Consider the following 13,343-nt stretch of genomic DNA (forward strand, 5'->3'; position numbering starts at 1 on the left):
CGGGCAGGCTCGCAGGGTATACCCTTTGGTTGGTTGATGGTGCATGGAGGGGATTCTAACCATGGCAATGAAACGATATACAATAGGATGAATGTAAAGCTAATGTTTTCCCTTGTAAACTATCGCATAGTTCAAAATAAAACATTATAAAATAAACGTCTATGGAAATATTCTTATAATTCTATTTTCCCATAAAGTTTCTGAAGTCCCCTTTTATATGTGTTATATAGCTTGTATAACTCAAGGTGAAGACAATTTTTGTAAGTGTCAATTGCAGCCAATGTGAATTTCTCTGAAGAATATTGCTGTTGTTATGTGCCATCCAGCAGGTACCTACTCATAGCGACCTTATGCACAACAGAACAAAACACTGCCCAGTCCTGGGCCAACCTCACAATTGTTGCTACACTTGAGCCCATTGCTGCTGCCACTGTGCCAATCCATCTTTGTGTGCCAATCCATATTCTTCAATCCATGAATAATATAAAATATATTTACTGACATACACCTCTTTTTATCATACTTCTTTTTATTATGCTATAAACATGCTGAGATTTTTACAAATAGAAGGTATATGTAAACATAGAATCTAGAAAGACTATTAGAGTCATTTTTCCCAAGAGCATATAATCTTTGTATGACTGTGTCACATTTTGGTAACCCTGACAATATTTTAAACTACTTCATAATGATATTATACAATTATTATAGTTGTTGTTGTCATTTTGTACCATTAAGTCTATTCCTACTTATAGCTAGCTACATTGTGCACAACAGAACTAAACAGTTCCCAGATTTGTGCCATCCACACAATCATTGCTAATTTTGATCCAATTGCTACTGCCACTGTACAAATCCATCTCACTGAGGGGTCTTCCTCTTTTTCGTTGATCATCCACTTTCCCAAGCATGATGTCCTTCTATGGGGAACAGTCCCTCCTGATAACATGTCTGAAATTTGTAAGACAAAGTCTCACCTTCTTGACTTTCAAGGAGCATTCTGGATGTACTTCTTCCAACACAGATCTGTTTGTTCTTCTAGTCAATGGTACTCTTAATATTCTTCTCCAACACCCTAACTCAAGGCATGATTTTTCCTATGGTCTTCCTCATTCATTGTCAAACTTTCACAGGCATATGAAGTGACAGAAAATACCATGGCTTGGGACACACACACATTATTCCTCAAATTGACATCTTTGCTCTTGAACACTTTAGAGAGGTCTTGACTGCTACTTGCATGAGTGTTGATAGTGGATCCAGGAAAAATGAAGTTTTTGACAATTTCTATCTTTTCTCCTTTAACCATGATATTATTTATTCAGTTGTGAGGACTTTTATTTTCTTTACATTGAGATGAAGCCCTCATAATGAAGGCTGTCATCTTTGATTTTCATCAGTAAGTACTTTAAGTCCTCTTCACTTTCGGAGATGTATCATCTGCATATTGCAGGATGCTAATGAGTCTTCCTCCAATCCAGAAGCCATGGTCTTTATATAATCAGTTTCTCAGATTATTTGCTCAGCATACAGATTGAATACATATAGTGAAAGAAAACAACCCCTTTGTTAAAATAGGGAAAGGTGCACACCTTTCCCTATTTTAAACCATTTAGTGTCCATTTGCTCTGTTCGAACAACTGCTTCTCGGTCTATAAACAGGTTCCTCATGAGGGCAATTAAGTGTTCCAGAATAGGCATTTTCCACAGTTTTGTCCATAGTTCGCCATGATCCACACAGTCAAAAGCCTTTGCGTGGTCAATACAGCATAGATAAACATCTTTCTTGTATTCTGTTTTCAACAAAGATAGAACTGATATCAGCAATGATATCCCTAATTCCATGTCCTCATCTGAATCTGGGATGAACTTCTGGTAGTTCCCTGTCTATGTTCTGTTGCAGCTGTGTTTGAATTACCTTTAGAAAAATTTTATTTTAACATGGTATTAATGAGATTGTCCAATTATTTCTGCATTCCATTGGATCACCTCTCTTTTGATTGTGCTTAAGCATGGATCTTTTCCAATCATTTGGCCAGGGAGTCTCTTCCAAATTTCTTGACATAGATGAGTTAGTGCCTCCAGTGCAGTATCAGTTTGTTGAAATATTTCAATTTGCATTCCATCAATTCCCAGAGTATTTTTTGCCAATGGCTTCAGTGAACCTTGGACTTCTTCTTCCCGTATCATTGGCACTTGATCAACTACTATCCCCTGAAATGATTGAACAACTTTTTGGCTGTGTGTTCCTTCTACCTTCTTTTGATGCTTTCTGCATCATTCAACATTTTGCCCACAGAAACCTTCAATATTGCAAGTTGAGACTTAAATGTTTTTCTTAAGTTCTTTCAGTTTGAGAAATGCTGAGCATGTTCTCTTTTGATTTTCTAACAAGAGGTCTTTGCACATTTCCTTATAATACATGACTTTGTCTTCTTAGCTGTCCTTTGAAATTTTTTGTTCAGCTCTTATGCTTCCTCATTTCTCCCAATCACTTTAGCATCTCTACACTTGAGAGCAACTTTCAGAGTCTCTTCTCTCATCCATTTTGGTCTTTCTTTCTCTCTTTCTTTCTTGTCTTCTTATTGACCTTTTGCTTTCTTCCTGTATGATGTTTTTGATGTCATCCCAAAACTCTTCAGGTCTTCAGTCATTAGTGTCTAATGTATCAAATTTGTTCTTGAGATGCTTGCTAAATTGTGGTGCTGTGGAGTAATATACTGGACTGCAAGGTCAGTGGTTCAAGATCACCAGCTATTCCTCAGAAATCCTTTACAGAGTCACTATGGTTAGGAATTGACTCCACGGCACTTAACAAAAACAACAACAATATATTCAAGAACAAAGATGTCAGTGTGAAGACCAAGATGCTTCTGACCCAAGCCATGGTATTTTCACTAACTTCATATGCATGTGAAAATTGGACAGTGAATAAGGAAGACGGTAGAAGAATTGATGCATTTGAGCTATGAGCTATGGTGATGGAGGAGAATATTAAAAGTGCCATGGGCTACCAAAAGGACAAACCAATCTGTGATGGAAGAAGTACAGCCAGAATGCTCCTTGGAAGTCAGGATAGCTAGACTTGGTCTCTCATATTTCAGACATATTGTCAGGAAGAACCATTCCTTGGAAGGAAATCATGTTTGGTAAAATGGAGGGTCACAGAAAAAGAGGAAGACCCCGGTGAGATGGATTGGCACAGTGGCAGCAGTGATGAACTCAAATGTAGCAATGATTGTGAGGTTAGCACAGGACTGGGCAGTGTTTCTCTCTGTTATGCATAGGATCACTATGAGTGACTCAGTGTCAAATTTTGGCTCTCCTGGATTTGCATTAATTTTCTTCAACTTCAGCCAAAACTTGGGTTAAGAACAATTATTGGTTTATTTCAAAGTCTATCCCTAGCCTACTTTTGGCTAATGATATGGGGCTTTTCTTCCATCTCTTCCCACAGATATAATCCATTTGATTTCTCTGTATCCCATCTGGCAAAGTCCACATGTATAGTCATCTTTTATGTTATTTGAAAAGATATTTGCAATGAAAAAGTTACTGGTCTAGAAAAATTCTATCATGCAATCTTCAGCATTGTTTTATCACCAAGGCCATATTTCCCAACTATTGATTCTTTTTCCTCTTGTTTCCAACCTTTTCATTCCAATAACCAGTAATTACTAATACATCTTGATTGTGTTTGATCAATTTTAGACTGAAGAAATGTGTAGAAATCTTCAATTTCATCATCACTGGCTTTAGTGGTTTATGTATAAATTCATATAATAGTGGTACTAAATTGTTTGCCTTGTAGGCATATGGTCTGCCTTGTTGGCATATAACATACATTATATTGTGAAATAGATCTTGACTTTTTTTGGGTAATTAATGCTACATCATTCCTGGCATAGTAAACTATATGATTTTCAGATTCAAAATGACAAATATCAGCCCATTTCTGTTCACTAATGCCTAGCATATCGAATTTTGTGCCTTCCATTTTCATTTTTGATGACTTCTAATTTTCCTAAATTCATACTTGTAAATTCCATGTTCCAATTATTAATGGATGTTTACAGCTATTTCTCCTTATTTTGAGTTGTGCCCCTTCAGCAAATGAAGATGCCAGAAACTTTACTCCATTCACATCATCACTGTCAACTCTCCTTTGAGAAGCAAGTTTTTCCACAGTCAGATTTGAGTGCCTTCCAACCCCTTAGGCTTATCTTCCAGGACTATAGCTGACAATAGTCTTATGCAACTCATTGTGTTTCTATACTCAATATTATAGTGTTACACTGCTATTCATAAGATTTTTCATGATTAAACATTCAGAAATAGTCCACCTCTCCTTCTTCCTAGTCTATCTTAGTCTGGAAGCTCAGCTTAACCCTGTCATCTATGAGTGCACCCTGCGTTTACAAAGGAAAGTGAAAGAACAAAAAAAGTTTTTGGAAAAATGGAATTGGAAGATAATGTCATATTCTCATGAACTTTTGAAACCCCATCATATAGGTCCTCAATATCTCAATGAGTGAAGATTGTATGAAAGTAAAACAGATATGATTTTAAACCATAGCTCTCCACTTTACATATGTATGAGGAAATCTGCAGAAATAAGAATTTATAATGTTGTTGTTGTTAGATGCCATGGAGTTGGTTCTAATTCGTGGTGACCCTATACACAATAGAACTGAACATTGCCTGGTCCTGTACCTTACTCATCATTGTTGCTATGTTTGTGCCCAGTGTTGTTGTCACCGTATCAATCCATCTTGTTGGCGATCTTCCTTTTTTCCTTTGAACCTGAGGGTCTCATCATCCAGCACTATACCTGACAATGTCCCACTGCTATTCATAAGGTTTTCAGTGGCTAACCATTCAGAAATCATCCGTCTCTCCTTCTTCCTAGTCTGTTTTATTCTGCTGAAAACTGCCTAACATGGGTGACGCTGATGGTATTTAAAATACCAGTGGCATAGCTTCCTGTTATACAACACACAAGCCACTACAGTTAGCAAACTGATAGATAAATGGCAGAGATAATATAAAGGAGAATTTATATTATTCTATAATAGCAAGAATAGTAATAATCTTAATATGATATGCATATGATCAAGTATCAAATGAAAATGTAGATTAAAGAGTTTTCTAATTCAAAACAACCAGTCATCCACAAAGACTAAAAACTAAAAATACTGTAAAATATTAAAGGCCTTAGTAGATTGATTAAATTTAAGAACATTCTGAGGAAAATTCAGGACATACCAATGGCAAGAAAACATGAACAAAAGTACGAAAACAGCAGCCAAGAAATCCTCCCAGTTTAATCAGTTTGTCCACACGGGGATAATTATTACAATCTGACTGACTACTTCAGCTGTCCTGAAAATTTGTTGTCACTGTCAGCAAAACTAAGGATGGGCCTAAAATGATTTAGACATACAAAGCTGAAGGAGACTGTAGCCTTGGGATACATTTTTATGAACAATCATCTGGACCCCTCAAGTTTCTCAGTGAGAGCAGGGAATGTATATGATGTGCATGTCCACCCAGTCAGTGTTACTGTGAAACCTAGTAAGACACAACAATTTCAGGCCATAAAAAATATCACTGAAACTACTTGCCCTAATGTTGGAGAAATTTGTTATTTGTGTACCATTCATCTTATGGCATTTGCTCAGACATTTTATGAATTAATTAACTCACCAGCTACTCGTTGGAAACCCTATACAGGGCCACTCTGGTTGGAACCAACTCAGCAGCACTTAACAACAACAACAAACCTAATTTCTCAAGCAAAACATAGTTGTTGTTGTTTTTCCTTTTCAACTTAGCCATTGGGAAAAAATGCAACACACTGCCCCTTGCTGTGTTGTTGTTGTTAAGTGCAGTCAAATCGATTCCAGCTCATAACAACCCTGTGTAGGATTTCTGAGGAGCAGCTGGTATGTTTGAACCACTGGCCTTATGGTTCACAGTCCAGTGTTTATCCTCCCATAGAGCACAAAATCTGAACACTTTTTTTTTTTTTTTAAGTTTTTATGGTGAGGTTTACATGGGAGAACATCAGCTTTATACTCATCCTATAGTATTTCATTTCATTGCAATAATTACAATCCCCTCCATGCATCATCAAATAACCTAAGGGTATACCCCACAGGTCCGCCCCCCGGACGCCAGCACACAGCCTTCTCCCTCCCTGAGTCCAGTGTCCCCAGCTGCTCCATCTATCCACATCATCCTCTCTTTTTGCCTGTGAATGACACCAACCAGGCAGAGCTTAATTATCTCCTGTGTCTAGGCTTCAGTGTTCAGATACCAATATTTCTGGAGCACTTCATAAACCTCTCACAGCTCAATTGCTAGAGTTAAAAGCAGCTTATTTTAAAGTGGGTTGGGAGTCATTTACCCCAGTCAGCTCTTGAGGGAATATTCTTGGACACAACTGTGATGCCATCTACCACGACCCTCGGAGACTTTCCTTAGCCACAGCTTTCTGATCTGCAGTAGTCTGCACCCTGCATTCTGAATGCATAGTGACATGGCTGCTGTCATGGTTATGAAAAGAGATTCTTTTGTTCCCTGTGCCCCATGGACAAGGAACTTTGAAAACTTGTCATGTGTCTATAATTCTATAATTCTCCTCACCTATGTTTGTCTTTGTCTTGTGTTTACTTCTGTTTAAGACTTAACAAAGAGTCTCTAACTCTAACTCTAACACAAAGGAGTCCTGGTGTGGTGCTGTGGGTTAATGCACTAGACTACAAGGTCAGCTTGAACCACAAGGTTGGCAGTTCAAGCTCACCAGCCACTCCTTGGAAACCCTATACATGGTCACTATGAGTCAGAGCTGACTCAATGGCACTTAATAACAGCAGTATAGTATTTATGGAGTACTGGTATGATGCTCCAGGTTAATACACTAGACTGCAAGGTCGATTTGAATCACAAGGTCAGTGGGTCAAGATTACCAGCTGCTCTTCAGAAACCCTATACAGGATCACTGTGAGTCAAAACCAACCCAACAGCACTTAATAAAAACAAAAAATATATATTTTTGTGTTTGAAGATGGAGTAGTTTATCTCCCCTATAACACTCGAAACAATATTTTGCTCTGATGTTAAACAATCTAGCCAGTAAGAATCAATAATCATCAATATGCTTTAGAGCATTTTATAGCAAAATCATTTCTTTCAGAGAGGAGCAATTTCATTTAAGGTACACTGTCAACAGCTTGCAGTAGAATACATGTGGATATTGATGAACTGAAGCAATCCAACTCTCTCATAATTCTTATTTTTCATTTTTACTCATCCGTTCCATGCTAAAACTGCCTCTCTCTCTCTCTCTTTCCTTACGTGCAAATTCTTCAGCATTATATGCTGTGACTTTGAACAGAGGGACCCTCTAGTGGCTAAATTTTCTAACAAAATCTGCAACTGCCTTCACAAAATGAAAAAGTACTATTTACTTGTGCAGCTAGATGAGGGAAGGACTGCCATTCCTTTCCTTTCAATATTAAAAGAGACAACTGATGTCTTCCACTCTCTAACCATGCAACGTTGTCCTTCCCTTATTTTACAATACAACATGGAAACGATCTTTAGTCTGTTGTTGTTATTCTGGGCTGAAGTGACAAAATGCAGCTTTGAGAAAACAGTCACTCACTCATCAACCAACCTCTTTCAACATGGTGTTTCACTTGTGTCCCATGTTGCCTCCAGAGAATCAATGGAGCCTGAGTAATATATTAAGTGGGAGATTTAGTCATCAGACCTGAGAAAAACTCAGTGTGAATCTTTACCCTTGAGAGAATTTGCTGAGTAGCATTAGGCAAGTTATTTTCTGACAAGCTGTGGCTAAGGATCAAATGGAAACCAAATGTTTCAGAGCCATCCAGACGGCCGACTCGTGTTTAAGGCACCTTTCTTATATGAAATACTAATTTTCACTGCTTCTCCCAGTTCACATCAGAAAATCTCACTATGCCAGTATAGCTCAGCAGATGAGAGGTTTGAGACATTGGGGTGATTGCACAACCCGGGGTTCTGCTTGGAGCTAGCAGCCTAGAGTGAACATATGCTAAGTTTCCATTAGCTTATTAAATTCCAAGCTTAACCCAGAGTATCCCTTTATAGAAAATTCTGGCTAAATTGTTTGACCAGAAGTATGATTAGTAATCAGGGGCAGACTTATCTGTAATCAAAGAATGTGGAAATCTGTGCATGGAGAAGAACAAATTATATCAGGTAAGATTGTTTACTTTTCTGATAATAAGATAAAAGTCTAGTTCAAATTAGCTTAAGAAAAAAAAAACAAAAACAAAAAAAACATGTGGGAGGAAACTTATATAATTCACGTACAAGTGCATTGGGCAAATCTGTTCCAAAAGATATAGCTGAAGTTTTGAAAAGCAAAGATATCCTTTTGATGACTAAGGTACACCTGACCCAAGACATGCCCTTTTCAATCACCTCATCAGAATGTGATGGTTTTGTTGTTAAGTGGTACCAGTCAGTTCCGACTCATAGCAACCTTGTATAGGGTGGGTTCCTCATCTAGTGGGTTTCAACCACCAGCCTTGTGGTGAAAAGTCTGGTGCTTAATCTACAGTGCCGCACCAGGACTCCATGCATGTGATAGCTAGACAAAGAAAAAAGAAAATGAAGAAGTGATGTATTCAAACTATAGTGTTGGCAAAGAATATCCAATGTATTGTGGGTTGCCAAGAGTTAACAGCACAAATAAATCCTGGATGCTCCTTAGAAGTAAGGATACAAATGCAATTTTGGACATGGCATCAGAGGAAGACCAGTCTCTACAAAAGGATACTGTGTTTGGTAAAGTACAGAGTTAATGTAATCAAGGGAGACACTCAGTGTGATGGACTGACGTAATTGCTACAACAATGGGCTCAAATTGCCAGCCATCATGGAGACGGTATAATATAGGGGAACAGTTTCTTCTGTTATGCTTGTGGATGTGGCACTGTGGTTAATGCACTGCACTGCAAAGTTAGTTTCAACCACAATGTCAGTGGTTCAAGCTCACCAGCCACTCCTACCTAGGAAGCCCTATACAGGGTTGCTATGGGTCAGAACAAACTTGATGGCACTTAAAAACAACAACAGCTAACAACAACATTTGTTGTTAGTTCCCATGGAGCTGATTCCAACTCACAGTGACACCCCCCCCCCCCCCCTTGTGTGTCAGAATAGAACTCTTCCCTAGAGTTTTCACGACCGTGTTAGGCTTGTCTTCTGGGGCATCTCTGACTGGGTATGAACAGCCAACTTCCCAGCTCATAGGCCAAAGCTTAATATTTTGTGCCATCGAGGGACTCCATTAGATGCATACAATTTAACATTTTTCTATCTTTCTAGGGAAGTAATTCCCTTAACAAGCAAAATTTGCTTAATCTCTAGTGAAACTAAACATCATTTTATGCAATATTAATGAAGTTGTGCTAACTTTCCTTTGTTTAGTATTTTCATGCTAAGCCTTTTCATCCTTTTACTTTTATTATTTTTCTACCCTCAAGTTTTATGTTAGTTTCTTGAAAATGCATATACTTTTGTGCTTTCCTATGCAATTTGACAATCTTGGTTTTTAGCTGGGACACAAAATTCAATTACTACTATATTTGCTTTAAGTCTATAGTCTTATCTACCTGATCTATATACTGTTTCCTCATTTTTGACAATTTTGGATTTTTAAAAATCATCTCTTTTTCACTCTATTAGGGATATGATCTTTTAATCTATTTTTAGTAGCTGCTTTAGCACTTAAAACATACATCCTTGACTTTTCCAAAAATTTTTAGACTATTTCACCCTCTTAGTCTGGAGTTATCTTAAACTGTGTTGTGATTTTTTCCCAGGACTAGAGTTAGGTAGAACAATTTTTTCAGAGTGCCTTTATAAGTGGGGAGTGTGGGCAAGATCAAGCACCAGTCAGAATTTGATTAATATAGGCATTTAAATCAGAGCTACAGTCAAGTCTTGTGTTCTAAACTCAGTTATTTATTAATGATCCCAATTGTATATTAACTTACTTTCAACATGGATTTTCTCCAAATTTGCTCTTAAATTTCAATTACTTTTCTCCTTCTGGTTTTTCTCTGCCTTCATCAATCTGATCTCATATATATTCCATTATTAAGTTTTCAGTCTACAAATGACACCCTTTCTTGGTTTCCAGTGATTTCATTGAATTTACACTTACATACAGATACAAATACACACTCCACATACTTTTGTTGTTAAGTGCAATCAAGTCGGTTCCAACTCACAGCAATCCTGTATAGTGTTTCCAAGGAGCCGCTAGTGAGTACCACTGTTTTCTGATTCTCCTTTTTATTCATACTCTTAACTAGAATACCACCATTTAACCACCCAGTCAAGGTAGAAACCTCAAGAACTTCTCTCTTTCATAACCCAGAGTCAATCAATAACCAATATTCTTGAATTCTTTTCTTAAATATCTTTCAACTATACCCCTTTCACTTTAGCCCCATAATAATTTTCAGTTCCAGAATGCATTATCTTTTACCAAGACTATTAAAAAAGTCCTCCTAAATAGTTCTTCTGATTGCAATATTCAATTTGTTTGGAGAACACTCCAATTCTTTCTCTGTTGTGCCATCAAATTCTTTGGTAAAATATTATATGATTATGTCATTCTACTACTCCCAAGATAAAATCTAGATTCCTTAATATATCAGACCATTTTTTATAACCTATTTTACCAACCTTAACCACTTACTCCTCAGCTAAGGAAATCCTGTGTTTCCATTTCTCTGCATCATACTATTTCCTCTGCATGCCTAGAGAGTTCTATCTTCTCTGCTTAGTTAATTCCTTCTCATATATAAGCACATAAATAGAATCCTTGTTTGAAATTTTCCTCAACTTTCCTATCTCCGAATAATCCAAATTGGCTATTATTTTTTCTTTTGTTTTCTTTATATACATACCTTTATCATAGTTCATACTGCATATATGGCCTCTCATCCTAGATCGAGTTCAGAGAGAACATGGGAAGACAAAACATCTGATTTATTTCCTTTAATAACATCTCAGCACAGTACCTGACATTTGGTAGGCATATAGTTCTGGTGTGGCACTGTGGGTTAATGAGCTGGACTGCTAGGTCAGTTTGAACAACAAGGTCAGCAGTTTAAGCTCACAAGCCACTCCTTAGAAAGCCTATATAGAGTTGCTATGAGTCAGAACCGACTTGATGGCATTTGACAACATAGCCACATTTTGTTGAATTAATGAAGAAATAAATGAATGAATGAAACCAAAAAATGTCTAATTATTTTTTGTTTGACTGAGCTTCATCATTAAATTTCTTGAGCTCCTCAGATGCTGTTTTTAAGAGAAGGCAACTATAATAAAAATTAGATTGGCAAAAAGCGCTATTTAACTTTTCATATTTCAGTTATCCTAGTCCTTGAGTGGTACAATATTAAGTGCTTGACTACTAACCAATATATTGGCAGTGTGAGCCCACCAAGCTGTCCTTTGTGCCTCCTGTAAACTTTCCACACTATGGTGACTTATATGATGCTGTGACGCTGGAAGCCGTGCCACTCGTATTTAAAATATCAGCAGGTTCACTCGTGGTGCCCAGATTTCAGCATAGCTTTCTGAACATGAGAGACTAGGAAGAAGGAGAGGTAAAACACTTTGGAATAGTTGTTGTTGTTATTGTTAAGCATCGTCGAATCAGTTCTGACCCATAATGACCCTGTATAGGGTTTCCAAGGAGCAGTTAGTAAGCTGGAACCACTGACCTTGCAGTTCAAACTGACTTTGCAGACCAGTGCATTAACCCACAGTACCACATGGTTAGCCAATGAAAAATCTTATGAAAAACAGTCTAACAATGTCTGATATGTGCTGGAAGATGAGTCCGTCAGATTGGAAGGCACTCAAAAATGACTGGAGTAGAGCAGGCTCCTCAAGATAGAGTTGACCTTAATGACATGAATGAAACAAAGCTTTCAGGACTTACATTTGCTAATGAGCCACAACTCAAAATGAGAAGAAATTATTGCAAATAATCATTAATAATTGGAATTCGGAATGTGTTAAATATGAATCTAGGAAAATTGAATACCCTCAGAAATTAAATGGAATGTATAAAGATCAACATCCTAGGTGTTACTGAGCAGAAATGGACTGCTAATGCCCATTTTGAATGTGACAATCATATAATATACTAGGCCAGGAACACTAAACTGAAGAGGAATAGCATCATGTTCATCTTCTAAAAGATCACTTCAAGATCTAGCTTGAAGTACAGTGCTATCTATGATGAGATAATATCCATACTCCTACAAGGAAGACCAGTTAATACTTCTATTATTCAAATTTATGCACCTATCACTAACACCAGTTATGAAGAAACTGAATAATTTTACCAATTTCTTCAGTCTGATTTTGATCAAACATACAATCCAGATGCATTGGTAATTACTGGTGGTTGGAATGCAAATGTTGGAAATAAAAAGAAAGGTTGGTAGTTTGAAAGTACAACCTTGGCTATAGAAATGATGCTGGAGACTACAAGACAATTTTGAAAGACCAACAATTTATTCATCACAAATATATTTTTTCAACAACATACACAGCAACTATACATGTGGGCCTCCCAGATGGAATACATGGGAATCAAATTGACTACATCTGTTGGAAGAGATGATACAAAAGCTCAGTATCATCAGCCATAACAAGGCAAGGGCCCAACTGTGGAAGATACCACCAATTGTTCATATGTAAGTTCAGGGTGAAGCTGAAGAAAATTTAAACTATTCCATGAAAGCCCAAATAAACTCAAATATGTTGCTGTTATTTAGTGCCATGGAGTCAGTTCCAACTCATAGCAACCCTATATAGGGTTTACAAGGAGTTGCTAGAGAATTTGTACTACCAATCATGTGATTAGCAGTCCAGGTGTTATCCCACAACACCATACCAGGACTCCAGCTGGAGTATGTTGTTGTTATTAAGTTCCGTCAAGTTGGTTCCAACTCACAGCAACCCTTCACAGTGTTTCTGAGGAGCAACTGGTGGGTTTGAATTGATGATCTTATTCCAAATCCAGTGCTGATCCTACAGCACCGCACCAGGAGTCCTCCCTGAATTTAGAGATCATCTCAAGAACTGATGTAATGCCTGAGACACTAATTGTCATAAACCAGAAGATGTGAGGGATGACGTCAAGAATACCAAAAATCAAGAAAACTAAAGGTCATTAAAAAGAGATTTTAAAAAGAAAAGACCAAATTGGATGTCAAAATACACTCTGAAACTTGCTTTTGAGCACAGACTAG

The sequence above is a fragment of the Chrysochloris asiatica genome, unplaced genomic scaffold (genome assembly GCF_000296735.1).
Source record: "Chrysochloris asiatica unplaced genomic scaffold, ChrAsi1.0 scaffold00070, whole genome shotgun sequence".
Lineage (NCBI taxonomy): Eukaryota > Metazoa > Chordata > Mammalia > Afrosoricida > Chrysochloridae > Chrysochloris > Chrysochloris asiatica.